At 58.4% G+C, this 27,186-nt stretch overlaps 1 long non-coding RNA gene across 2 annotated transcripts; it reads left to right on the top strand.

The window, feature by feature from the left end:
- The first annotated feature begins 18,687 nt into the window (after positions 1-18,687).
- Positions 18,688-24,385, top strand: LOC128779624 (uncharacterized). 2 transcript variants are annotated; one of them, XR_008425699.1, is made up of 5 exons: positions 18,688-18,928; positions 19,075-19,621; positions 19,894-19,976; positions 20,160-23,728; positions 23,895-24,385. It is a non-coding gene; the product is annotated as an uncharacterized lncRNA (long non-coding RNA). The 2 variants fall into 2 exon arrangements; XR_008425698.1 differs by lacking the exon at positions 23,895-24,385 and having other exon boundaries at positions 20,160-23,879.
- The last annotated feature ends 2,801 nt before the right edge of the window (positions 24,386-27,186 follow it).

The following is a 27,186-nucleotide window of genomic DNA, read 5'->3' as shown; positions in this document are numbered from 1 at the left end:
CAGCTCCCTGAGGGGGAGACAAGTGGCACAGGCGTCCTGGCCGAACTCGGGCGCTGTTCCTCAGTGCGGCTGAGACCTCCTGTCAGAACCCCAGCCCCCCGACGCCGCGAGGACAGACGCCCGCAGTGACCGTCGCTCTGTGAGCACAGGGAAGGCCGTTGCACACCAGACGCGGTCCCTCTCCGGGTTTCCGGCCACAGCCCACAGGAGGAGGTGCGTGGCGCTGAATTCGGGATGCTGCGCTCACGAGTAGACCCAAACGCGCATGAATAATCACCCACGGTACCTCGCGCTTGTAGAATGACATCCTTATGCTGGTGCTTTCTGTGCAAAGCTGTTTTCTAAATACTGTCTGAGGCCCGGCAGTGGTCGTGGCTGGCTGGGCAAGGGGTGGCATGGGGTCGGAGGGGCGGCAGGCCCGCGGCCGGGAGGCCGAAGGGCGCGCGGCACGTTTGGGCGGGATGGGGCCGGGCTGCCCCTGGAAGTTCTGCCCTCTGCCCTCCCCCTCCCCAGCCAAGCGGGGCCTCACGTGAGACACAGGGCCCGGCACCAGCAATGCCCCTTTTTATTACAAACTCTTTTATTACAAAATCACAAGCATGTCATTCTGTAACATAACAATGTCACACTCTAGCACAGCATGTGACACCTTAGGTGAAATGTTCAAGTTAAAACTATCAATTATGACACCCGTGTTATTACCTGACCAACCACACTCGTGCAGGCCTTGCTTCTGCTGGGCCCTTAGTCTAAAACTTGTGTCCAATTAGCATCCAGTTAAGAGCAGCCAGTCGTGTTGCTTATGGTTTTCCAGGCCTCCCAGTTCGCTTTCTTCACGGGGTAGCTTGCCAAGCTCCCCGCGAGCTCGCAGACTCGGCGCCGTCTGAGGAGTGCCATTTGAAGCTCCGTGACTTTCTTTTCTGAGACCGTCTCCCCATCTGTCAGATGAAGATGCTACTAACGTGTGGGGCTTTGTTTGGGTAGTCGTACAAAAGCACTCGTGTACCACGTGTCCGTGTCTAAGGGGAGAAGCCGTCTGGGAGGCTCCAGCTGCCACCTGGGTCGACGCACAGGCTCAGGCACACATAGGGGCTGGTGGCCAAGATGGCTGTTTTCAGAGACAGCTGAGCGCGGCGGGAAATGCAGCTCTAGCCGAAGTTCGCCGGCTGAGCCCCTGCAGATGCGTCCTGTCATTGGACTGTCCGGGAGAGCCACCTCACTGGCTCTGCCTGGGTCCCCCACGCTCCCTCTGTCAGCCAGGCCAAGTGGCAGGACCGTGTGGGAGGAGGGGACGTGGTGGGAACCCAGCTGGGCGTGTGGGCCAGAGTCTCACCTCGCAGGGCGCTGTGCGGGTCCAAGAAGGAAACTGGTGCTGTCTGGGCAGAGGGGACGCTTAGGCGCTACCTCAGGGCAGGTGGAAGGGGCGCTGGAGGGACGGGGCCGCGGCTGCACTGGGTACCTCATCAGCCTGACATGCTCACTGAAAGCTTCAGCCCTCAGGCCACCACCCGACCGATGACGCCGGCTGCCCGATGACACTGCCCGCTCCCTTTCCTGCCAGCACCTATGGAAATGTGGCACCCAGGGACAGGGAGAGACAGGGTGCATATGCCCAGAGCCTCCTCATCGGGGTCGGCTCCTGTCATCCCGTGGGACCCCAGGGAGCTCAGCAGACCTGCCTCCCAGCCACGGGGAGGGGGCAAGGGCGGGTAGGGTAGAGCAGGACACCCCCAGAGCCCTTCCAGCAGGGTCCCCGGCCCTCCAGGGTGATGTACCACCCCTGCAATGGGCCAAGCCGGTGGCTCCAGAGCCTGTGACTGTGCTCCCCTACCTGGTGGAAGGTGGCCCGGGGCCCCTCTGAGTACACATGGGATCCTTGGCAGAGGGGGCACAGAGGTTGAGGGAGCAAGCAGGGGGTGTTGGGCACTGCAGTCAAGGCTGGCGTGCCGTGCGGGAGGCAGGTGGGGACAGGGATGCTCTCTGAGAGCCTCCTCACAGCATTGGCTCTGGGAACCTCGCCTGTGACCCAGTGAGACCAACGTCAGGCTCTGGCTTCCCACATCCAAGCGAATACACTTACGTTGTTTTAGCCTCTGAGTCTGTACAGTTGTTACAATGGCAACAGGAGACTAATACCTTCATCCTCTCTGCCTCCTGTTCTTGCTCCTCCTAACACTTGCTGATCTAGGAGGGCTCTCGGCCTTTGGGGACTGGAGCACGGGTGTCGCACACCCCGGGGCTGTTTCAGCCCAAGCTCGGCCACTGGTCTGCTCGGGGAGCCTCAGGCCAGCCACGGACCCTCAGCCCTTTGTCTGTGACCGGGCAGAGGGCGCTCCCTGGCCTGCGGGGCAGTTGTGAGGCTTGGCGACGAAGGCAGGAGGCACAGACACGGTCCGACACACAGCGGCCCTCACACAAGGCCCTGGGAAACCCCACGACCAGGTGAGCAGGCTTCCCAGTCTCAGACACCGGGCGTGGCGTGCCCTGGACTGCAGCTGAGAAGGGCCGGTGTCCCCTGGTGTGAGCTGAGCGAGCACCCTCACTGCACAGGGCCATGCATGCCCCACCTTCCCCTGGGGGTGGTGCCATCCCCGTCCTGCTCTGACACCAGCGTGCCTGGTGTGGTCGGGACAACCTGCCTTGGGCTGTGGCTGTCTGTGCCCTCAGGATGCTGTCTGCTGGGGAACACTGGGCTGCTCGTGACCCTGGCTGTGCTCCCTGACCCGGCACAGCTTCTGTGGGACCAGGAGCCACGGCAGCTGGACACACCCAGAAAGAAACTTCCTGGTGAAAACCTGTGACCCTTGAGACAGAATTTTGTGAAACAAAACAAAACAAACGTCTCTGAATGTCATCTGAAGAATGGACTTAAACTCAGCTTCCTGTCCAGGAACTCGGCACCTGTCAGCAAAACAAGTGCCATATAAGGAGTCCACCAGCCGTCCCGGAAGGCAGGCAGGCGCCTGACACACCTGCCCGCGTGTGACTCACCGCCGGGAGGAGCTAGGTCACAACCCGGGGCAGACGCCTGTGCTTGGCTGGGCCCTCGGCTCCAGAGAGGGGGTGCGTCTTCCAGGGGGCCCTCCGCATCTCTCAGGGACCAGCTAACTAATCCCTCCAGAGGCCGGTGTGAACCTTGTCTCCTGCCTCTGAAACGCACCTTCCCCCAGGCCTGCTCTGGTTTGCTGCCTGGAACCTTGGAGCTGGGCCCTGGAGTCAGGGGCTTGCATAACGGCGCGCACGAGGAGGCCGCGCCCCATTGTTGACAGCCCCAGTTTGCGCAGCCAACAGGGAGAGGCCAAGGGTCGGCTGGCAGCTCTGCCAGGTCCGCCAAGCGCCTCAGCCCCTAGCGGGCTGACACAAGGGCTGGGACCTGTGGGCGTCTGTGCCAGCACGCAGTGGCATTTAGTGGGTTGCTGAGCCAGCCGACCCCTAGCAGAGGGCCAGCCTGCAGACCAGGGTGCCATTTTTGCAGCTGGGGAAGGGTTGAGGGGGTGCAGCTGCTGGGTGAGGGGCAGACCTAGCTTCAGGGCCACCAGAACCTGCAAGGAACTGAGCCAGAGCCAAGGGCTCCCCTCCCCCAAGCCCCGCCCTGAGCTCACTGGGTGGTCAAGCCTTTGTTGTCCTTGTTCCCAGGCCCCTTCCTGTTCTAATTGCCAGTGAGCCTGTGCTATCCCAGTGCTTCAGAAGGAGTAGGCACAGATGCTAGACCTTCCCAGGAGGAAAGAACCTTCGCTGCGCTCTCGCCGTCCACCAGTGGACACGCAGAGGCTCCCAAGGGGCTCCGTGACGTGGCTGTGGCAGTCCCGTCCAGCAGAACTTCCAGCGGTTCTGGGAATGTCCCGCCTCTGTGCCCCCACGTGGGAACCAGCAGCCTCACGTGGCTCTTGAGCACCTAAAATATGTGTAGTGCCACCGAGGAACTGAAGTTGTAAATGACCTAATTTCAATTAACGTAGCTGTAAATGGCCACACGAGGCTGGTGGCCGCCACACCAGGCAGCCCAAGTCCCAGGCCGCAGAGCTGGGACACGCCCCTGGATCTCTGGTCCCAAGCCCTTTTTGCTGGCCGCTGCCTCCACACAGAGCCCGGGTCAGTTTCAGCCCACGAGTGTGTGGTCACTTGTCATAGCAGCCACAGGAAACCGGTACCCTCTCTGTAGGTAACTCAGATGATCGGTGAACGTGAGGAGCCAGTGATGAAGAACCTGCCACTCGAAGTGTGGCCAGGGACCAGCAGCATCGGCATCACCGGGGCGGGGGTCAGCCACGCAGAGTCCCAGGCCCGCACCCACCACCGCCGCAGCACTATCCGCCTCTAATCCAGCCCCTCGGTGTCTTTCAGAAGGTCTCGGAAGCACCAGACTCCCAGGCCGTGCTCTCCCAGTCTCGCCTTGCTCGAGAGCCTCCCAGAGACCCTAAAAAACGTGGATCCCAGCCAGGCAGGCTGTTTCTAGAAGCCTCCCCGGCGACTGTGAGGAAGGTCTCGAGGGACAGGTGTGTGGTGGAAAGAGCCAGCTGTGGGACCACGTCGGGAACGTGGAAGCCGTGTACCTGGAACACAAGTCGGAGCCACGTGGCTCGGGTCGCCTCGCTTTCTGAGCACGCACGCCTGTCTGCCAGTGTTTTCTCTCCTCGGAGCAACTGTGGCTTTTCCCAACACAGGTACAAACTCAGCTGCCGTTTCCCACCGCCCCCTGCCACTGCCCTTCCCCTGGTTCTCTGCAGATCAGCTCATCGGGCAGATGCACCGTGTAATGAAAAGCCCAGAGCCCAAGCTGGGCTGGGGGACTCGGGAGACAGGTGCCATCAGCCTCCACCCCCGAGGAACTGGCTGCAGGCCAGCAGGGTTAGGGCGCGTGTGGGGCCTCAGGTGCCCCCGCCCCCACCCGGTGAGACAGGCTGTTGCCCAGGTAGAAGCCACCGCACCCAGCTCAGGTGGTGCTGAGAACGTCCCCGCTCTGTCCTGAGCCTCTGGCCCTGCCCTGCCAACCTCCCCTGAGGCCCTGGGCCTCACTGAGCCCAGGGACACAGAAGAGCCCTCAGGGCACAGAAGGGGACACCACGGTGGACAGGCAGACCCCGAAGCCCACTCCTGGCTGTGCTGAGGCAGCCTTGCTCGGAGTGCGTTTCTGCGGAGGCGTGACGGTCTCGCTGCTGAGCAGCCCAGCTAAGGGAGCGCAGCGCGACCAAAGACCAAAGGAAGCCGAGAGAGGTGGCCGTCCGGTGGTCCTGGGTCTTTCAAAAGGATTTTTAGAACATTTTGGGGGAATCATCTGGAGAGCCAGTTCACCTGCTGCCTAAGGACGTTACCACACCCTGTTTCCAGTCGAAAACCTGGGTGGGTAATTCACCTTGACGTCAGCGGCTTTTCCTGATGACCTTTCCGAAGAAGTTTTTCCGGATGAAGTGCCAACCCAGGTCAGGGCGCTCACTGAGCGAGACTGCCCAGGAGGACTGCGCATGTTGTAGTGATGGTGGCGGCCTCCCAGGGAGGGCGAGCCTGGCGCTGGGGGCTCTGGGGCCTGAGGGCCGGGTTTGAGCCCCAGGTCCCTGCCGGGGCTCTCAGACAGACGCACTGCTCCACCGTCTGACCATCGGTCGGCGTGATGCTGCTGAGTCTGAGGTCAAGGTAAGGACCCAAGAAAATGGTATTGATAGAGCCCAGGGCACACGCACAACAGCTTTTCCCCTTTTTCTTGGTGCCCTGATCACAGCTGTGCTCATTCCCACATGCGACGCCGAGCGTGGCAACATTAGCGTTGTGCGTCACACCGTGGGCCGGTCCCGTCCTACGTGCTCGACGCGTGCTGCCCACCGAGTCCGCACGCTGCGCTGGGTGCGGGTGTGCTGTCACCTCCCACCTGGGGACGTGCGCACGGTGGGCTGGGCCGTTCCCCGGAGTCTAAATCTCGGAGCAAGCAAACCGCCGAGTCAGGGTTTCCAGGCCTGGGAACCAGGTGCAGAGTCTGCGTCCTTCACATAATATTGTGCTGTGCCGGTTAGCGTGTGTGGGTGAGCATGCGTGGGTGTGCAGACCTGTGGCTGTGTGTGCACATGTGTAAGTGCATGTATGTGCACACACTGAGCACACGTGTGTGCATGTGTGTGAATGTGTGTGAATGTGCACCCACGTGAGTGTGTGTTTGTGCGTGTGCTATGGGAAGGATGGATCCAAGCAGGTGGGCCAATGCCCAGGCTGCACAAGAACCACTCTGTCTGGAAGATTCTCTGGAACCTTCCCAGGGGTACACGAAGCCAGAGCCAGAGCCAAAGGCTGGGGACTGTCCACCCAGCAGCTGAGCTGCAGTCACTCCTGAGGGTCCCAAGGACTGGAAAACAGTTCCGAGCCAACGCGGCTGCAAGTAGAGAGACGGCTGTTGTTCCCTACAGTGCGCTGTGATTTCGGGCTAGTTGTCTCTCATGCTCCCATTTCACTGATGATGGCAGGGTGGGAGAGCGTGGCCAGCGTCCCCCAGCGGGACCTGGAGGCAGCTGGGGGTCAGCTCTTCCCAGCGCGTTGCATGGGCCTGCCTTCAGGAGCCGCGAGGGGCCCGCCAGATCACCTCCTGTCTCTTTGTTTTCACGTCCACCCCCTTTCTGGAAGGCGAATGGACTCCCAGAGAGGGGCAGAGTGTGCGGCACAGAGAAAGGAGGAGAAGCAGCTTGGCCTGGGCCAGTGGCTGTGGGTGGCGGCCCTGGGTCCCGACCTTGGACATACGCAGCCTAGTGACCCACATTTTCCAGCTCTGCCCACGGAGGGCTTCCACTGCGATTCCCAAGCGGCCATTGGCCAACTGCAGGGCCTGAGCTCCAGACGCCCGTGTGGGACAGTGCTCGGGAAAGGCGCGCAGCCCTCAGCTCCGCCTCATGGTTCTGTCCTGGGAGGCAGGGCAGTGCCCCTCCTGGGGTCAGGGGCAGGGGATCACACAGCAGAGTGCGGCTGGACTTCCCAGGACTCCGGGCTTGGTCTCCACCTTGCTAGCACCAGGTCAAGAGCCGGTGTCCTTTCCCAGGATCATACCTTTGTTTCCAATTCTTCAGCCCTAAGGTCTCTCTGTCTCCCAGGGGAGGGAAGTGAGCTGGCCTTCCTGCCCAACCAGGTGTGTGGCTTTACAGGCGGCTTGGTCCCGGGCACCACACACCCTGTTCGGTGACGAAGGATCTGTCTTTGTGGAGATAACTCGATGGAGCTGCGAGGACGTGTGGAGTCTCCAGGAGGAACAGAGCTTGTTTACATAAATTCACCCTAGAAAACAAATCTGCTGGGAGCGCGATGGCTTGGAACTGCCGAGTGTGAGAGCCCTCTCCTTGAACGCTGTTGGCTGTCCTCAGCGTGAGTCAAGTACTTTTAAACTGAGCAGTCCGATTTATTAGGTGGTTATAAATTGTCTTCTTTTCCAGCCATCTCGTCTGTTGGTCTTGCCTACTCTGGTAAGCTCTTTTGGGAGTTGTGCAGAAGAGTCTCCTCCTCATTTCTCAGTACCCCATCACGTGGCCGGAACCGATGATTGTCATTCTTCGCCGCCCGTCGTCTGAAGCTCCTTCCTCTCTTTGAGGAGCTAGCTGCCGAGGAGGCAGAACCCAGGTCCTGTTAACTGAAGCTTAAGATTCCAGACCCTGGGTTTCCTGGCCCCCTTTGCAATGGATGTGTGGTCCCAGTTCTGCCCATCAGACGGGCCTTGAACCTGCTGGAGGGTGTGAAGCAGGGGACATGCAGAACCCACACTGGCGACGTGTGTGGACTGGAGGCTGCGGGGCTCCAGCGTCCGCCTCCGCAGCTTGGCGCTGTCTGTGCTGACAGAGCCAGCTGGGCCGGCCGGCCCCGGGGGCGAGGGGCGGTGGGGGGCAGCACGCTCTCCTCCCTGATGAACCCTGCAGTGGGATTTACAGTCGTGTCTGGGCTGCACAGTCTCCCAGCCTTATTCTCTGCACCCCCTAGGAATTCCTTGAATTTCCCAAAGTCCTTTCCATAAATTCTTCTTCTTCGCAAGTTGGCGAGAGCCTCTTTCTGTTGCTTATAACATAATATCCTGAGAGATACAGCGATAAAGCAAACACAATAAATACTTGGAAAATGACTAATAAGAACTTCTGATGTTTCCCCCAGTCCTCATGAAATTCAAGACCCTCCTAAAGGACAGACACAAACAGGGAGGCAGAAGGGAACACAGACTATCCGGGGAGCAAAGACTAGGAGAGTTTTGTGACGGCAGAGAATTCCTGTGGAGGAGCGATGGGAAGTGAGGGTGTGTCTAGAGAGGAATGTTGGGGAGGGCCTGAGGACGCCGGGCCAGGCGCTGGGGCTGGTCTTCAGGTCTGGGGCAGGCATGCGCGTCGAGAAAGTCTGGTGTGGTGGGTATCGGTCACTCCAGAGAGCCCTCAGCACGAGACCCTGACTGCTGGGTGTGGAGCCGACACACAGAGAGTATAAACAGGGAGGAAGGGAACCGTGGTCATACGTGTTGGGAACTAGTGGGTCCATCGAAATCCGAAAGCTTTTTCTGCTGTCCCAGTGGGATCGTTTTCCAAGAGGGAGCGTTCCCGGGGGAGGGGGGGTGGTCACTGCTGACCTGTCGGATAAATATTCCGTCCAGCGGTGTTGGAGGGAATGAGGCGCTACCCAGGGGCTGATCTTGCTTCCGTTGTCACCCAGGGCTTTTGCTGAACGAACTTGAAGTCAGTCGGCGAAATGACCAGCCCTGGGGCTGGGTGGATGGGACTGTGCCACCTACTGACAACCGGCTGCCTCCGGGCTCCCTCGGGCCCTGTGCTAGACCCTCATCAGCTGTTCCATCACCATTCCCAAGCATTTCAACCGCAAGCCTGACCCCCTATCTCAGTGACTGTCTCAGGGGTGGCCAGTGGGCAACCAGAGGCTTTAATAAAGGAGGAAGTTTGGCAAGGCTCTGAGCATTATTACATGTGTTCAAAGACTTCCAGAACAGTTTTAGACTCAGCAAAGTCGGGCAGAAGGCACAGAGATTTCCTTCACACCCCCGTGCTGACACCTGCACAGCCCCCCATCCCTGACACCCCCACCTGAGTGGGCCACTTGATGAGCCTTCATCAACGGACCCTGATCTCTCCAAGTCCAGACTTCACACGGTGGCTCCTGCTTGGTGCTGCACATGCTCTGGGTTAGGATGAGTGTGTAATGTCACGTAGCTGCCCCTGAAGTATGACACAGCAGTTTCCCGGCCCTAAAACCCCTCTGTGCTTGTCCTCTCACCTCTCCCTGCCCCCGACCCCTGATCTAGCTGTCTCCGTGGTTCCACCTTTCCCAGAATGGCACAGAGCTGGAATCACACAGTACGACGCTTTTTCCGACTGGCTTCTTTCCCTTGGCAACGGGCATTTCAGGTTCCTCCTTGTCTTCTCATGGCTCGGCAGCTCGATTCCTTTCAGTGCTGAGTGATGCCCCATTGCCTGGATGGACCACAGTTTTTTTTACCCATTCATCTACTGAAGGACATCTTGGCGGCTCCCCAGATCGGGCAATTATGAATAAAACCATCAATATCTGTAGGCAGGTTTTTGTGTGAACATAAGTTTTCCGTCCCTTGGGGGCAAACACGAAGGAGCCCAATGGCTGGACCACATGGTAAGAGTAGGTTTAGTTTTGTAAGAAACTGCCAGAATGTCATGCAAGGTGGCTTCACCGTTGTACATTCCCACCAGCAAGGGATGAGAGTCCCTCTTCCTTCACACCCTGTCGGCAGGCGGTGCCGTCCATGGTCCAGACTCTGCCCGTTCCGATAGGTGGGCAGTGGCATCTCACTGCTGTTGAAGTTGTATTTCTTGGATAACAGGTGATGCAGAGCATCCTTCCAGGGCTCGTTTGCCGTCTGTAAGTCTTCCATGATGAGGCGTCTGTCAAGCTCTCTTGTCGATTTTTCAATTGGATTGTTTGTTTTCTTATTATTGAGTTTTAAGAGTTCTTTGTACATTTTGAATGACGGTCCTTTATCAGCAGTGCCTTTTGCAAATACTTTCTTTCAGCCTGAGGCTTTGTGGAGAGCAGCACCGATAAGATGGCATAAATTGTATAAAAAAGTGGCGCCACGCACGTCAACCACGATGGCTGCCAGTCAGCCATGGCACTTTGGTTCAAGAGGGAAACTACCCAAGTCAGAGCAGACACATCTGCCAAGGAGACAATGCCCAAGACAGCTGCACACGGGATCAGAACAGCTACGTCTGTAGAGCGGGACCACCCATAGACAGGCTCCTGGGGAGATTCCACGCTTGCCAGCATGGGTGTCAAGCAGAACAGGCATGTACCACCCATAGGCTCCTGGGGAGATTCCACACTGGCTACCAGGGCTGCCAAGACATTTGTCAGAAAGACCCAGAAGGGCAGAGTCCACCACTTTCCAGGTACAACTGAGGCAGGCTCCAGACCACTTCTGAGTCAGCCCAGCCCCACACCCCAGAGGGCTGCTCCACGCCACGCTGACCTCCTTTGGCATCGGCCACCAGAGGCTCTGCCCTGCTGGACGGGGGGCTTTGCCTGCCCTGCTGCCCACCTGGCTCCAGAGACCCTTCCTTGCAGGACGCTGACGAAAACAGGCGAGAGCTCAAGTCAGAAGTGGTTTGCCCAAGGTCACAGCGCACATCTTGGGTCAGTCGTGGGCTCTGCACTAAGGCTGACCCTAGTGGCCAATTTCGAAGCACACTGGCCGGTTGACAAGAAGGGACTTCGCTGTGAGTTCTCTCCAGCTTTCGGGAGGTAAATCTGTGCTCTGAAGTGGAGCTGGGCCAGGGAAAGGGGCAGGCTCTGTCTTCAAACAGGTCTCAGGAGCTGTGCAGAAATGATACAAATGATACAAATGATACTTATGTTCCCCGCTGGCTTACAGCCTCAGGCCATGGACTCGCAGAATGCAGAGGAGGCTTCCAGACAGAAATCTTGGGAGCAGTGACACAAAGCACTAGGAGATCGAGTAGCGTCTCACACATGTGAATTCTCCTCTCTGCTGGTTTGCAGCCGCTGTCAACTCCCTGGCCCACCAGTGACCGGTGACCAACTCACAGGGATGGCATTTTCCCTGCTGCTGCCAGGAATGGCCAAGGTCACATTCCAGAGAAGCGTGCTCGCCTCACAAAGCATTCCATTCTTGGGGAGAGATAAAGAGAGAGTTAATGTTTGAAGACATCGTCAACTTTGTTAACAACGAACAAGGTTCCCTGCCTCTCCCTGTTGCTATAACTTCGTTTCCTTTCCCAGAAAGGGAAGATAAGAGTGGAACAAGCCCACTCAGAAATGAGAGAACAAAGGCTTCATAGAATTCGGTCTTTATAAGACTGCCGTTTGTGCTTGGGGTCTGTGTGGGGCTTACATGCTGCTACTGAGTGTCTATTTTTAACCTGCAGTATGATTTACTCGAATCTGGGACATTCTTTCTGCTTGACAATGCCGGAGGGTGAGGGAGATGGCGAAAACGGGGGAATCTGGAGGAATGCCCCTCGTGGCTTTGCTGCCGGTTTGCAGGAACTGCTTAAGTGGAGGGATCCTTGACCTTTGGAGCCACATGGGAAGTCGGGATGGGGTGGTCCAGCCCACCTCCTTCCTCCTCCACTTCAGGGAGCATCGCACAACAACTCTCCCCGCTGTTTCCAGTGACTGAGGGCTCGATACCACACCACTATTAGGATAATGCTGCTGTCAGATTAATTTCGCTGTTTTTGAAATGTTATCTTGTTATGTTGACCCAGTTTGATTCTGCAGTCTCTCCATTGGCTCTGATTCTGCCTCTGGAGTTTGTGCACTGAGCCCGACCCACGGAGGGCGAACGGTCAAGGTAGTCAAGGCTCTGGGGCCACGTGGCCGGGGCTCAGATCCCAGCGCCTCGCCATCCTCCCTGGTCCCTGTGCCTCAGCGTCCTCATCTGAAAAGTGTGAGTTCCATTAGCACCTCCGTCACAGAGGTCACGAGGAAGAAGCGGGTCGATGTGGGAGGGCAATTAGAGCCCCATCTGCCCCTCGGTAGGCACAGGATGCTAGAAACAGAGTTATTTTTGTTCTTTTGTCTTCTCAGAAAACAGTGCCTCTTGGAGACTGTGGTGAGAGTATTCTGGGGCTGTGTTTGGTGAGAGTCCTGCGCGGCAATGTCTGTGAAGTGCGGAAGGTGGGGGCCTGGTGTCACATAGGCCAGACCCCACCCAGCTTTCCCGTGGATAGTCCTTCAAGGATCTGGCGTGCGTTGTCCCTGCTCTCAGCCCCGCCCTCTCAGGCTCCCGCTCCTGGGAGAAAGAGTGAAGTCTGTTGTTCTGTAAGCTGCTAAGACATAGGCCCTCAAGGTGTCCTTGAGATGGGCTTAAAAGCAGAGCAAGGGAGAGCATTTTATCTTTTCATTTATCACCTTTCAGAAACGGTCACATCTGAAATCTTTCCACGACTATCGTGCTTTGCTTTTCCCAACTCAATAGCGGAGGGAGCCCCCTGCTCCCTGCTCCCTGCTCTCACACACAGCCCCGCGCTGGGGTGGCCAACCGTCCATAGGGCCTGTTGCTGTGTAGGGAGCCTCCGGCTGGGAGTGAGGGGGTCTTATGGGTGGAATTGTATCCTCCTCCAGGTCACACGTCGAAGCCCGCACCCCCGTGGGACTGTATTTGAAGACAGGGCCTTTCAAGAGCGATTAGATTAAATGAGGTCAACAGGGTAAGGCCCTGATCCAGTAGGGCTCTAATCCCCAGGAAAGAGAATCTAATTTCTCTTTAATGGGGCAGACACACAAAAGATGGGTACCTCTTCCAAAGACCCTGGACCTTACCTGCTTCACACGTCCACAAAGACAGTCCTGGGACCCTGAGTGGTCTTCCATTAGAAGGAGCCGCAGAGGTGGCCTGGGCCCACCACCCATTCAGTTCAATGCCCCTAAGGGCCATGGGGCTCTCTCCTTTACGATGTGCTTATGCCCACAGGCATTTAAGGTGGCTGTAGTCACAATTAAAAAGCTCCCAGTTAGCACTCTACTATTTAATTCTTTTCTACAACTTCTTAGCCCAGGGGTCTCATGGTTGAACAACCCCCCCCCCCCCCCCCCCCCCCCGCGTTAAATGTCCTTCCTTCTGTGGGCCGCTCTGACCTGGAAGGGTCCCTCCCACGTCATCGAGGCCGGCAGGAGTGCTCTCAAAGTGTGGAGGCTGCAGACCAGAGCAACGCAGCGGCTGTCTCACGCGTCCCAGCTGGTGAGTAGCAGGGTGTGTGCCTAAACCCCCACCTGGTCCTCGCCTGAGGGTCCTGCAAGGGCCTCTGCTAGGTGAGGCCACCCACACACACTCTCCTGGGGCCATCTCATGTCCTGTCGCTGTTGGCCACGCCTCACTGGACAGCACAACCGGCCGGTTTGCTCGGAGCCGCCCTGAGGTGGGTGGTGGATGGGGGCCTAGTTCACGGCCGCAGGCTGTGCTATTAACAGAGGAGACAGTTTTATTCCCTCTTCCCCGTTTGTGCCCAGGCCCAGAATGCTGAAAAGGCCCCTCAACCAACAGTCTTTGCAATTAACAGGACTCAGCCCATACACAAAAGGTGAGCTCGAGCCAATAACGAGGGATAGTCGGTGGCGGGAAAAGGAAAGACGGCGCTGTCCTTCACCCGCCGGCCAGGCCCTCAGCGGCCACGGGACTCCAGGCTCCTGCTTTAATACGCCCTCCGCCTGTGCGTTCTGTTTTTAGAATTACTCAGAGAAGACTTGTTTGACTTGACTGATTTATAAAAAGATTTTTCCAAAGGAAAAAGAGTGATTTTCTTCCAAAATAAAAACAGACCTTCTTTACAAGTTAACCATTGTCTCCAGACTGGCTTCGCATCAAGTAACGTCTCCGCCTTGGGACCCGGCTGTGCCCTCCCCCTCAGACACTCCCGCACCTCGCGTCCCGCACCCCCCCAGCACTGGATGCTCCCCCGTTCTCCCTGCTGAGAGCGTCTTTAAAGGATCCACCGCAGCCTTGCTATCAGGGCCCTGGTTTCGGTTTTCCCTTGTGTCTATATTTAGATTGGGGAAAAAAAGTCTTTCCATTTCCTAGGAAAAGGAGTTTGTTTTTAAGTGAGTTAATCAAACGCTTACGGGGAATTCCAAATGCAGTTGATGTCTTCTTGCTGTGAAGGAATACATTGTAAAGTTTCCAAGGTGTGGAAGCGGCTGAAGGTCAGATCACAGGTGTGTGACCACTTACATAGTCTCAGTGGGCAGCGGGCCCGGCTGGGGCGGGGCCTGGTAAGGCCTTGACATGTTTGTGTGTTTTTGCAGAATTTGCAAATGTATCATATTCCTACTTTAGTTGGCTGATACTGCCAGCTGTTTCCACTCTGCTATCTCCTCCCTTATAATTGTCCTCCTCGGGGGATGGAGGTGGGGCTGAGGATGCAGAATTCTAAGTGAATACTCACTTGTAGTTGAATTTGCATATATATTAGCATTTCCTTTGATACTTAACTACGTAGCTGCAATTTTAAATTAGTTTTCCTACTAGGAGGCCCCAAATTCTTTAAGCTCCACGAAACCTGAAGGCAGGTATCCCTGATTCCATTACTCTCATCTCATCCCTCCTTCCCTTCTCTCCTGCTATGCAGGCACTTCTGAGTTTCCCACTGTGCCTGGGGTCCGCGGCCCCGTCACGGCCTGACACAAAGCGGGACAGGGAATGGGGAGAAGGAGACCACGGTGGGTTGAATGAGGAGAAAGAGGAAAGAGAATTGAGAATGGAGATAAACTGCCAAGTGTCCTCCCACCCCCAGTGCTGGTCCTCCTTCCTGGGGGGTAAGGGCTTGTTTTGAAGGCTGGATAACAGAAGCCTGTGCTGGGGGAGGAGCTCAGCAGCATTTCAGCCTGAGATGAAAGTGGGGGTTAATAAAGGGAGGTAACAGGATGGGGAGTAGAGGTGAATTAAGGAAAACACGTGGCCTTCCGAAAAGGAAATGCAGTTATGAAAAGAGATGGAAAAACCAGTTCTTCCAGGATATGCCTTTTGTTGGCCCAACAGGAAGCTCGGGTAGACAGGAGGGAGCTGTAAGGATGTGAGGGACGCCCAGCTTACCTGACAAGAGGAAAGAGGGCTGAAGGGACAGGCCAGCAGGGGGGGAGAAGGACACGGGGTCACATTTTTCTTGGCATTGAATTATTTTCAAATGAGTTATTTTTCAAAAGTTTCCAAGGAGGATCCTCTACCAGCTTCCAGCCTCCAGTTGGGATTTGAAACCCACAGGAAATGAAGCCCCTTCCCACGACCTCTTGCTTCCTCTCCAAATTACAGCTGGACGCAGACCTGGGCTCGGCAGGGGCGGGAGCCGTCGTGGGGCTGGGGCGCGTGGCCTTGCCTCATGCAGTCTCGGGCTGGTTCTGCTCCCAGTTAACTGCGGTTTTGGCGAGTTTGAGGACGTTGTTTTGGTTTGGGGCAAGTTGTTTAAGGATTTGACTTTTGAGCCCTTCCACGTAAAACAAGGAGTGTGGACTGGGATCACTGGTCGTAGCTTTGGTGCTGGGGGCTGGGGGCAGGGGCACTGCTGGTCAAAGACCCTTTTCGGAACAGGCGGAAAGCTGCAGCCCGGCTCCCCACAACCCCCCTCACAAACCTCACCCCGTGTGAGCAGATGTTCTGGGTGACACTCTGGGTGGGGGGGTCCAGCCCACGGCCTGCGGGCCACCTGCCGCCCAGGATGGCTATGAATGTGGCCCGTCACAAAGTCGTAAATTTACTTAAAACCTTTTTTTGCTCATCAGTTTTTGCTGATGTTTACGTATTTAATGTGTGGCCCGAGACAACTCTTCTTCTTCCAGGGTGGCCCAGAGACGCCGCAAGGTTGGACGCCCCGGCTCTGCGTTGAAGAGTTAAGAAAAGCACTCTTTTCCTTCTGCCCTGAGGCCAGCAATGCTCCTGGAGGTGGCTTCTCCCTCCGATCCAGGGGTGAGGACGGCGATGGTGCAGGAGCAGAGTCCCAGCTGACCTTGGATATCAGGTGGCACGAGGCAAAATAAGCCTCTGTTGCTTTCGGCTGCGGGGAGTTCTGGAGTTGTTCGCTGCCACAGCGGAGCGGAACTGATCCTGTGCTGCCCGGAACAAGCCCTGAACCCGTCTGGTCACTGACGGTTTCTACGGGCTGCGGGCCGTCCACCCCAAAGGTAAGTAACACCGAAACTCTAGCTCCTTCTGAAAGTCTGAGACACGGTGAAGCGTGATTTCAGATACTCGACTCACCTGAACCCCTGCTCTGCTTCACGGGGAGCGTCCATGTGGCCAGGTGGGAGTCAGGTTGTCAAATCCACGACGTGGGTGCACCGGGCCCAGCTTCCAAGGCAGTGAGGGGTTGGCCGAGGTCTCCCAGGGCACCTGCCCGCAACAGCGAGGTGAGCCCTGGCGTGCTGTGGGTGCTCTCTGCCCACGGTCTCGCACGCAGAAGCAGCAAAGAGAAATCAAGAAAACGAAACGCATGCTTCTGAGCCTTCGAGAGACGAAAGAAGTCAGTCGAAGACGTTCTCTGCATCTCTGTTCATGGAGCACCGAGGGACGCAGAGCTCTCCATCCCGGAGTCACCGGCCGTGAGAGTCGTCTTCCGAGTTACTGCCTTCAGGGAAACGCACGGCCCCCGAATCTGCCCCTGCAGCGGGTGGCGTCTGCAGACGCCTCGGGCGTGTCCCATCCCCTGAGCGGTTTCACCTTGTCCCGGCAGGGCTGCCCACCAAGAGCACGCTTCGGATGGGGCGCCTCAGTGAGATGCAGGAGGCAGCACAGTGGAGGGGCAGTAAGCAGGCTGCGCTGACTCGGCCAGTGGAAGAGCAGTACCGCACCACTACTGGCAAGTGACCCTGGAGAGAAAAAAAGGAGCCGGGGGGGGGGGGGGGGGGCGTAGTTTAGGAGATGAAGGTTTTCAGCCTGGAGAGTAGGGATGTGCAACACTTTATGTGTAAGAAACACCCCAGTCTAGTCACAGATGTGCTGGACTGAGTGGAGGTCAGAAGACCCAGGGTCTAGACCTGGGCCTGCTTCCGCCTTCTGCTCCGAGCCTCAGTCTGCGGGAACTGAACAGCAAGAATTAGGATCCTAATCTGTAAGGTGAGGCCTTCGACTGCCCGAGAATCTAGATGGTTTCAGGGAGTTATTGTTCAAGGTGGCTGTCTTCACGACCAGGGAGTCCTGGAACAGGAAACGCTTCTCGATTAGTGGAAGAATAGGTAATTATTTACTTGAGTAAACTTCCAGAGGAACTTGGGAAGCTGCCACGGGGAGGCCTTTAAAGTCGGATGGAGCCCCTCTCCCTCTCTGAGGGTCCACAGACAGGGCACGTGGCTGAGGCTTCTTCCAGCCATCAGACCACGTGAGCGCATCTCACCGTCCTCGTTTCAGGGACGCCTGCCCAACGACCAGCCGCGGACAGAGGGAACCGAACTCAAATCCCAAACCGTGGCGTTGCCGTCCCTGCGACCAGAGGGAGAGGGCGATGGCACTGCCGGCCTCAACAGAGCGGTGAGCTGACTCAGGCTCGAATTGCCCTCCCGCGGCCGGGACACGTGCTGGGACAGGGTCACAGCTCCGGAGTCCTGGGGGCCTCATGGACGCACGGACGCGGCCCCGGCCGCTCCAGCCCAGGCCTGCCTGGGTTACGGCCCTGCGCAGTGTGATCCGGGGCAGAACCACCCAAGACTGAATACCGCGCCGGGGAAAGTGATGAGGCGAGAGAGCGAGCAGGACGTGCCTGAGGCTGCTGGTGGCCACGAGCAGTTGTTTCCCAGCAGGGGTTCTTAAGAGCAGGACGTGCGCACTCCAGTGCTTTCGTGGGGTGGCGCAGGGTGAGTGGGCTGTGCACTCCGCATGGCACAACCCAGGGCGCCGTCAGGACGCGGCCTCGTCACTGCGCGATTTCAGCCCTGCTACACACCCAGGAGGCCGCTGCAGCCGGCGCTGGCCGAGATGTCTTTTGGGGCGCAGGGCTGTACTGGAAACCGAGTTTCAGGGGGACAGGGACTACAGCTCAGGGACTGCAGAGCAAGCCCAGGTGAGGCGCTGTCACCTAGTGAGGCGGGCAAGCAGAAAGGGGCGGGTGGCAGAGTCCACTCCGGGAGGTCACTGGCTGGCGGGTGAGCAGGGTGGCCCTCGGGGGACGCTCATTGGTCAGGACGTCCGTCCATCTTCTGTACAGTGGGAAGTGGTGGGAAACCAGTCTCAGGCCTTCAGGGCAGTTCTCGCGAGGGCGTGGAGGCGAGAGCCCTCGCGTCACGTTTTCCGGCGCCATTTCAGACTGAAGTTCTGCCTCAGCCAATGCAGGCGGGGGTGGCGCGTCCTGCTCCTGCGCACCGGCAGCCCGCTGAGGGCCCCGCGGGCTCTGCGCCCCTGCCCTGGCCTCCGGCGGAGCTGGTCGCGGGGCAGCCAGGCAGCGCCGCCGCCCCAGGTAAGCGTGGTCGTTCCCGCCCAGGGCTGCTGTCTGGGGCCTCCTCCGCTGCAGTCACTGCCTAGAAAGCAGCCCCACTTCAGCCTGAGCCCCCAGCAGCCACTGCCCGGGGGCAAACCCACGGCCGGGGTGCAGGTGGGCCGGGGCAGGGGGGCTTGGAAACACGTCGGTGGGGTTGATGCTAAACCGAGGGGAAAGGAGCTGCTGGAAGCCCTCCGCCCGGGATGGTTCCCCCGGCCCTGCTGCTGTGGGGGCAAGGGGCCTCACGCTGGCCTTCCACCAGTCTAGGCCCGGTGGACGCTGCTCGCGTGGCCCCGCTGTCATTACGCGCTGACCTCCCTGCCGGGAACGCACAGGCCATGCCTGGTATTTCCCGGTGTTTTGAAAGTGGCGCCACTTCTTCCATATGGAAAAAGAGTCAGGACCTCTGGCTGAGGGTCGTTCGCCGTCTGAGGCCCGCTGGGCAGGTCGCGACGCCGATGGACCGAGGTGCTCCCTTCCGGGGGGCGTGGCTTTGCGGGGTCGCACGTTGCTGGCGGCAGGTGTGTCTCGCGATACCGGGCTGTTGGGTGCGGTTCCCCTGATCCCCGAGACGGGACTCACTGGACTGGGTGGGGGCGGGTGAGAGGGAGTGTGGAAGCGGTTTTAGATGCTGTTGGTGCAGTTGTTGCAACTTTCTACATCATAGCTTCACGCAGTTCCAAACTCGAGTTCCCGAAGGGATAGAGCAAGATCCTGTCCACGGTTCTGCTCCCCGCTGCCTGCCCCACGGCTCCCCAGCCCGGTTCGCTGCTGTCAGCGAGGACGCGCCGCCGCCGCCGCTCCCGTGTTCTAGCGGTGGAGCGCTACACACACTCCCCGTCTCCCGGCCTGACTTCCTCTCTGTGCACGCGACGCGTCGCAGATTTCTCGGGCAGATTTCTCGGGCGCCGGGCGGCATTTTCAACGGACTTCGTAGGTGGGTGGTACTCCGCTGCGTAGATGAGCAGTGATTGGTCCAACCTGTTCCCTGAAGGGAGCGTCTGGGTTGCCCCCATCCTTTGCCGTTAAGATCGCTGCTGTGAAGACGGACCCGCGCCCACGTGGTTCTCCGCGCGCGCCGGCCGTCGGGGGCTCTGCGCGCCTGGTAGCCCTGCGGAGACCGCGCCGCTCTGCACTAGCGGGGCACGCGCGTCTGTTCCTCGCTGCCTGTGAGCGCCGTCACCGGGAAGTTTCCTCTCCGTCGTCTCTCACGGGTAAAGTGGAATCTCCATGTAACTTCTGAAAAAATGTTTTATTTTGTCGTTCAGTTACAGTTGTCTGCCTTTTGCCCCCCCACTCCCCGCCCCACCCCGGCCCAGCCAAACCCGCCTCCCTCCGTTGCTTTCACCGCCCCCCACCCTTGGTTTTGTCCGTGTGCCCTTTATTATTGTTCCTGGAAACCCTTCCCCCCACTATCCCCTCCCCCCTCCTCCCGGTTACTAATTTTTGACAATCTTAATTGAAATATAAGAACCTTTATCATTAGATCATCACAAATGAAGCTCACTGTGTAAGGAACACCCAGTTCAAGAATCAGCACGGAACCTACAGGCCGGGAGCCCTCTTTTTGTGAGTGAAGGCCGTCTTTTTTAAATTATCTTTTCATTTTGAAAGAGCTGTAGACTGGCTTTCACAGAAGTTAAGTGCAGTTTCATGTGTTTCAGAGCCGTTTGCGTTTTTTTCTCTGAACTGCACGTTCCTGTTTCTGCCCGTTTTTAGATGCAGTGGTGGTTTTTTTTCTCTGATTTGTAGAAGCAGTAAGATTTCAGCCCACAGTGGAAAAACACGAGCTCCGTGCTGGGCTTTCTCAACTGTGCCCGACCTGCGGGGGTGGAGCTACAGCACCTGCTACTCCAGAAACCTGGAGAAGCGCAGGGCTCGGGAGCAGGTGGGATTAGCCAGGGCCCAGTAGCCCGGCGCCCCTTCCTCTTAGAGTCAACTGCAGACCTGGCCCTCCCCTCCCCGCCTCCCAAAACACACGTTTTCAAGATCGCCAGTTGTAAACTGTCTGGTCCAGGGAAAGACCTGTGGAGCAGGACCACCTGAGAGGGCTGCCAGGGGACATTTGCGGTGAGCAGCTGTCCCCTGCTTGTGCTGCTCAGCTCCTCTGCAGCAGCGTCAGCAGGTCCCTGCCTCGGGGGATGTAGGTACAGAGGGGAGTGTCCCTGAGAAACAAAAGCCAAGTCGGAGTTTTCTGCTCATTTTTTTCCCCTCTCTCCCTCTGGCTGGACAATGATCTTGGGCCACAGGCCTCCAGCAAAAGCACCCATCACCGGTGAATTACGTGACGCCTTCTGTTTATGTAGAGGTACCTGCGACTGGGCCTCCAACCCAGACCCTGGTCCAGCGGCCCTGGAGAGGTTGTCACTGGAAGGGGGGCTTTGAGGTCTGCGTAAGGCAGCACATTCGCCTGCATCGAGGGGCCCCCAGGTCACTCTCTCCTTGGGGGCCGGGGGAGGCCGGAAACTCGCGGTGGAGTAGCTGGGGGGCTGACTGTGGGCCCTGGAGAAGGAGCCGTTCAGTTCCTGGGTGGTGTGGGGCAGCCACAGGCCGCCTGGGCTCCAGAGTGACGCTGGGCTCCTTCCAGACCGGCCTTTCCTGTTTCAGATGCTGGAGCCAACAAGCCGCAGACCCAGACATTTTCGCTGAGTGCTTCGGCAAAACCTCTGACTAAGCTATTTGAAGTGTGATTTAAAAAAAAAGAAAAAAGCCTGCTTACAGAAAGAAGGTGGAGGCCGTGCGTGACGAGATGAGAGGCCTCGCTGCGTCTTCAGAGCAGTTCCCTTCCGAGTGGACCCGTGAGCCCCCACGGCAGACCTCCTGAGCTTGGCACAGGGGGACTTTGCCCGCCTGGCCCCAGGCCTGGCCACTAGAATTGAGGGGAGTTGGGGTCAAGAACTCAGAAATGCGCTGAAAACAAATGCAAAGCAAAATACAGCAGCAAAAACCCTCTTCGGGCTTGTGGTGCCCTGCTGGCCCACGCCTGCGCAGAAGAGCCAGAAGGGGCTCGTCGTGCTGTGGACGACCAAGCTGTGACAAAGACCCCTGGAGGGGACAGAATCTTCACCCCGTGGGCCACGTTTCCAGGCCTTTTTAACCTTCTACGTACTCCCTGGCTGGCTTTGCAAGGTAAATAGGCATCTCATCAATTCAAGAGAAGTCCTTGGCCCCTGGGAGAGCCGTTGGAGGGAGCTGTCCTGTGCTGGACGGAGGAACGCTGAGATGAGTGGGAACAGTGCAGGTACAGCCGGAGCTGCCTGGTACTGCAGCCCTCAGGCCTCTGGGGAGCAAGGTCAGCACAGCACATGAGCTACTCAGGAGTCCCCCAGGCTCTGGAGGCGGCCCCTGACTGGGCCAGGGTACAGCTGGGCGGTGCCCCAGGGTCGCGGAACACTAGCTTCAGGAGGCAGTTTCCTTGTACCCCAATCTGTGTTTTACTTTTGGCACTGAAACAGGAAAACTCTCTTGGTTCGAGGGACCATGGAGGCTCAGAAGTGTGCGTGGTGACTGGTGAGGAGGGCAGACCAGAGGGTCCTCCCCAGTGTTCTGGACTCCAAGGACCGTCTAATGTAGGGCGCTCTCAGCTGGTGCGGGACAGCGTGCGCACGTGAAAGGGGAGCACACCCCGGGTTTCAGGGCAGCTACCCTGACAGTTCTGGTGAGGAGTGCCTTCCCAGTGGGCGGGGGCGAGCGCCCTGCCCTGGAAAAGAGGAGTGCATCGGGGTTTAGAGAGCGAAGAGTGGGGTATTCAAGCAAAGCCCAGGCTTGCCAGAAAGTCCCCCCGGAAGCCTCTGGCGGGCCCCTGCCCACACGTGAACGCACATGTGACTCCGTTCTGGGAGTGAACGAGATGTCGCGCACACGGGTCTCGCACAGCCAGGACTGGCGAGGGTTCTTGCGAGGAGTGTCAGACTCGGGACCTTCGACCCTCTTGCACGACGTCCAGAGCGCGAGAATATCTTAAGTTGTTCTCTTAAGATACTCTCAAGAGTTTTGGACCACCTGACTCTGAAACAGTGACCCACTGGATCGAAGACCAGGCACATGGCTCTACGTTTGCCTCAAGCCTTGTCCCGGCCTCCTGGCTTCTACCACCTGTGACACCTGCTGTCGGCTGGGCTTCTGCCAGGCAGGCCCGGCTCCCACAGACTCGCTGGCCACGCTCTCCTGTCCTCAGGGCAGCTTGGGAACCAAGGGGACACGGCGGTGAAGAGCTCTGGCTGTGGAGCGAGAAGGCTGGGCTGGTCTTCAGGCTGCACCCACCATGGGCTAGGGGCACGGCCACCTTTTTCATTTGGGGCTCAAGGCCCCGACCTGGAGAACGGGAAGGAGAAGGTGCTAGAGCAGATGCCGTGGGCTCACCTTTGGCCCTTCGTCAGACCAGCACCTCTTTCCCCAGCAGGTCCCAAGCCCGGAATTCCCCGGAGCTTCACGGCACAGCATCGCTGGGGTTCTGGGAAGGGAAGGAGGGGGAGTCCAGGATGCGCCTCCAGGCCTCTGTGGACTCACCAGTGAGACAGGACTGTGACTCAGTCTCCCTCGCCCACTCCCCAAGAAGAAGTCATTTCATTCGGACTTCCTGTGGCAGCACAGGAAAGCCTTTCACTTCCAAGGCAGAGCTGTTTACACACTGTCCCTGTCCCTTTCCCTGGAGAGCTCGCCACACTGACAGACAACGCGCTGCTACTTTGTGGCACCCGCATCTGCAATGTAGGAAAAGGCGTGCAGACACTGTGCAGGGAGCTCATAAGCCTCTGCTCCAGGGCATGTGGGTGGTCCTGGTGCCACAGCTGGCCGGGCCAGAGGTCAGAGGACACGGTCTCTGTGAGAGGACAAAGGGTCCAGGGAGGGACAGAGCCTGGAGTCTCCACTCGGGCCCACATGGCACACTGTCCCAGAGACGGCGGCGCATGCAGCCACCTCTGAGAGTCCACCCTGACAGCTGCGGGGTCTCCAGCGTAGCCGGGGTCTCTCTGCTCCCCACTTCCTCCATCTGGGGAATGGAGACGACAGCAGTGCACAGCCCTCAGCGCTGCGGTGGCACGGGGACTGAACCTGTGCGAGGCGCACACAGGGGTGGCCGGTGCGCTAACCACCCACAGCTGTCTGGTGTCCTGTCACGTACAGGTCTGGGAGACGCCTTCTCGTGATCCCCGAGCTGTGGTGGTGACTGTGCTGACATTCAGGGACGTCGTGGGGCCGGTCCAGCTGTGGCGGGACAAACACGGATGCCAAACCTGGTTGCTGTATGGGTCAGCCCTGACTGCGGGTCCCCGTGGCTCCAGGTTCAGGACCGGCTGAGGACCGTGGCCCTGTCCCAGGTGACCAGTGCATTCTGTGTTGCCTTGACCTGGGGGGCCCCTTTTAAGCCTCTTTTCTTCATCACCACCATCATCATCACCCTGACCAACTAGTCAGAAGTAAAGTGGATGTTTGCCTTTTCATCCTTATAACTCCTCGAATAATCCAGTCTTCCATTCCCTGCAGAATTAGCAGCAGTACTGGAAGGACCTGAATAAACTGGTACTTCAGAGGGACTGAAGGTGTTTAGCAGTTGGGGTGGAGTGCCTGAGACTGAAGACCAGCCACGTGAGAGTGGCCGAGGCACCGAGGCGTCACACCCACATGCTGTGCAGCCGTCACCTTGGTCTCGTTCCAAAACACTTTTCTCTCCCCCAGAGGAGGCCCGGGTCCATCCCTGCCTCCTGCTCAGTCCCCGGCAGCCGTGGGCCTGCCTCTGCCTGTGGACTTACCTGCTCTGGGTGTTTCCTGTAAACGGGACCATGCAACACCTCACGGCCACATGCACCTGTCTTCTGTCACCGTGCGTAGATCTGGGAGGTTGTCCGGGTTGCGGCACATATGTTGTCCCTTTCCGCCGCCGGCTGAGTGCCGCTCCAGTGTGCGTGCATCCCGCAGTCTGTATTTCATCCTCAGCCACGGATGGACGGCGGGACTGGGAGTGGTGCTGCTAATGAGCAGCGGTGTGCAAGGGCTGGTTTGGAACCTGTCTTTAATGCTTTGGGCACGTCACTAGGAGGGAGACTGCTGGGTCACGTGGGGATTCTGCGTCTGCCTGAACTGGGTTACTGAGTGCCGCGCGGCTCTGTGTAGTAGGCGGGCTTGGGTGTCAGTGAGGAGCCCCAGTGGTCAGAGTACTCCCCTCCAATTCACACTGGCCGGTGGGGTGGAGGGTCTGCCCAGTGGGTGGGAACCTGTTCTCTCTGCTGCCTCTCTGACCCTTAGTTGTTGGGGAAGCGCTACCATTTGCAAAGCTCATCCTGCTGAGTGCAGGGCGGGGCAGTGGGAGGGGGATGGGAGGCACGAGGGGAAGCCTGAGCAGGACTGGGTCTGAACGGGAGGCTGCCCTGTGTGGCTGGTTTCGGGTCCTGCTCGCTTTCCCGACGGAACTGTGGAGCCCTTGTGCACTGACTCAGGCAGCAATTGGCCATGATGTCGGGGCCTCTGAGGTGTTTGCTGTCCGATGTGTTGGGTTATCAGCAACTGGAAGGGCAGGGTGTCAGAGCCCCTCTCGGGGCGCAGGGGCACAGAGGGCAGGGGGCAGGGTTGCTCCTGGAGCAGCTAGAGAAGCAGGTGAGGATGGGCACGTGTGGGGCTAGGGCCAGGGCAGTGGCACGCCTGCCTCTGGGTCCGAGGGGTGAGGAGGAGGAGCAGCAGGGGACACGGTGAGCCACCAGGGTCGGATCAGGTTGCAGTCCCATCGGCAGAGACAGGGTTCTGGGTGAGGCCTTGGCTGTGGATGGCATTGGGGTGACCAGAGCTCACTCTCAGGGATCGTCCCCCTGGGTGTGGGGACAGCCGGAGTCACAGGTAGAGTCTGGGCGGGCACACACAGCTGTTCTCAGCAGCAGAAAGCTTTTTAAAGGAGTGCTCAAGGTATGATTGAACTTTACCTACATGTCTTGCAAAAATATTGGTGTCAAGAAGAGTTTGCAAAGCTTGTGACCCAGCCAGTGCAGCATCTTCTCTGGAGATGGGGACCACATTCGTGCGTTTTCTGTGTGGTCCAGCACCATCGTGAGAACAACTAGCTCTTCAGCATAGTCTTCAGCTTGTTCCTGGGGAGGAATTGCTTCTCCTTTTGCTGGAGCCGTGCGGCCACCATTGCCCCAGGTCGGTGGGTGGGTGGGTCTGAAACCCCCAGACGGTCGTGCATCTTCTCTGCTGGGAAGCCCCAGGTGTGGGAGATCTGATGGGGTCTGGAAGGTCCCAGGACCAGGCTGGAAAGCAATTCCTGGTAGGTCGTGAAAGACTAAACCACCACGCAGCATCGGGGTCTTTCCTGCAAATCCTTTGTTCCTCTGGGTCGGGAGACAGGTCTGCTTCCCAGAGCAGAGCCTGTGTCTGGAAGAGTCCGCGCAGAGCTCAGCTCTCTCCCAGCACTTCTCGGCAGACGCTAACAAGAGGGTGTTCCTCCCAAACTCATGCTCTGAGGGCTGGCCGGGCTGCTCATGGCGGTAGATGGGGTAAGAGAGGGAGGCAGATGGGTGTGGGGTCCAGGGCCCTGCAGCAGAGGACAGATGCGGGCTCTTTGGAGCCGCCAGGCAGTGCCACCAGCCGTGGGGCACACGGACGCCAACAGTTTGGCCCCTGCATCTCCATTTCCCCTTGTGGGGACTGTATACAGCTTGGAAGGGGATCAGGGGCCTCCAGGCTCCTGGGTGTCCTGCACACCTGGGGCCTGCAGCCTGCAGTGCACCTGAGCCTCAGGCAGAGGTCCCCCATTCCAGAGCCTAGCTCCCTCCTCTCTGGGTTCTGCTCTCCTCCTTGGACAGCGCCGTCCAAGGCTGTCTGCAGACTTCAGCCACAGCCATTTGGGCCATGAACGGTGAAAACTCACATCTCACAGCAGCAGGGAGCGGCTGCTGAGCCACCTCTCCCCAAAACAGCACTCCTGGGGAGCCCAGAGCAGCTTGGAATCCAGAAATGACTTCCTGCCAGTTCTTTCATTTTAAAAATGATAACACGGATATGAGATACTCCCATTCATGAGAAAAGGGGGGAGAGGGGAAAAAATGAACTCTCAAGGTTGTATGCCACCAGGGAAGTTAGGGGACATTTTAGGGACTCCCACCCGGGGGAGGATTCACAGTTCTGTGTGCTTACTAGGGTGACAAAAGTATCTGTGTTTCTTCCCTTTTTGGCTAAAAGCCACAAGGAGGGTCACCTCAGGGGACATTCGGGGTAGGGATCTGTGCCAATGGGTTCAGTTCTCCACCCCAAACTGTTTCCCAGCCAGGGCGAGCCAACCCCGGGGCCAGAAGGGCCGCAGCCCATAGCTAAGCAGTGGAGAGTCGGGGTGGGGCGGGGGTGGCAGGGAGCTCCCTGCCTGCAACATGGCATAGAGAGAGGGGAAACTCCAGCTTTGCTAGCTTGCCCTGAACCGTGGCCTGCCACGTGATGCTCTTGCCAAAGGAAGTGTGGCAGGGGGAGTGGTGGGTGGGTCACAGTTAGCTACAGAGCCCCCCCGCCCTAGCTCTGGCCCTCCTCCCAGAGACGGGAACAGGGATGCCACCAAGGTCAGCCGGCTGCTTCCCGGGAAGGAGGAAGGGGTGTGCTGATCGGCTGTCTTCTGCATTCCTGGTGGCTGCCACCCCTGATATTCCCAGGCAGGGTGGGTGTGCGTGGCACTGGACAGATGGGCCACTGTGAGCCCCTTGGGGTCCAGGTCCCTGTCACAGTATCCACCAATGCCCAGGAACTCTGTCCTGTTGCTGCTCGGCTTCGCCTTGCTCTCTGCAGTTACAGCCAGCCAAGC

Source organism: Desmodus rotundus, chromosome 1, assembly GCF_022682495.2.
Source record: "Desmodus rotundus isolate HL8 chromosome 1, HLdesRot8A.1, whole genome shotgun sequence".
NCBI classification, from domain to species: domain Eukaryota; kingdom Metazoa; phylum Chordata; class Mammalia; order Chiroptera; family Phyllostomidae; genus Desmodus; species Desmodus rotundus.
Note: the sequence above shows the minus strand (reverse complement) of the source record. Positions and strands in the feature narration are given on the sequence as shown.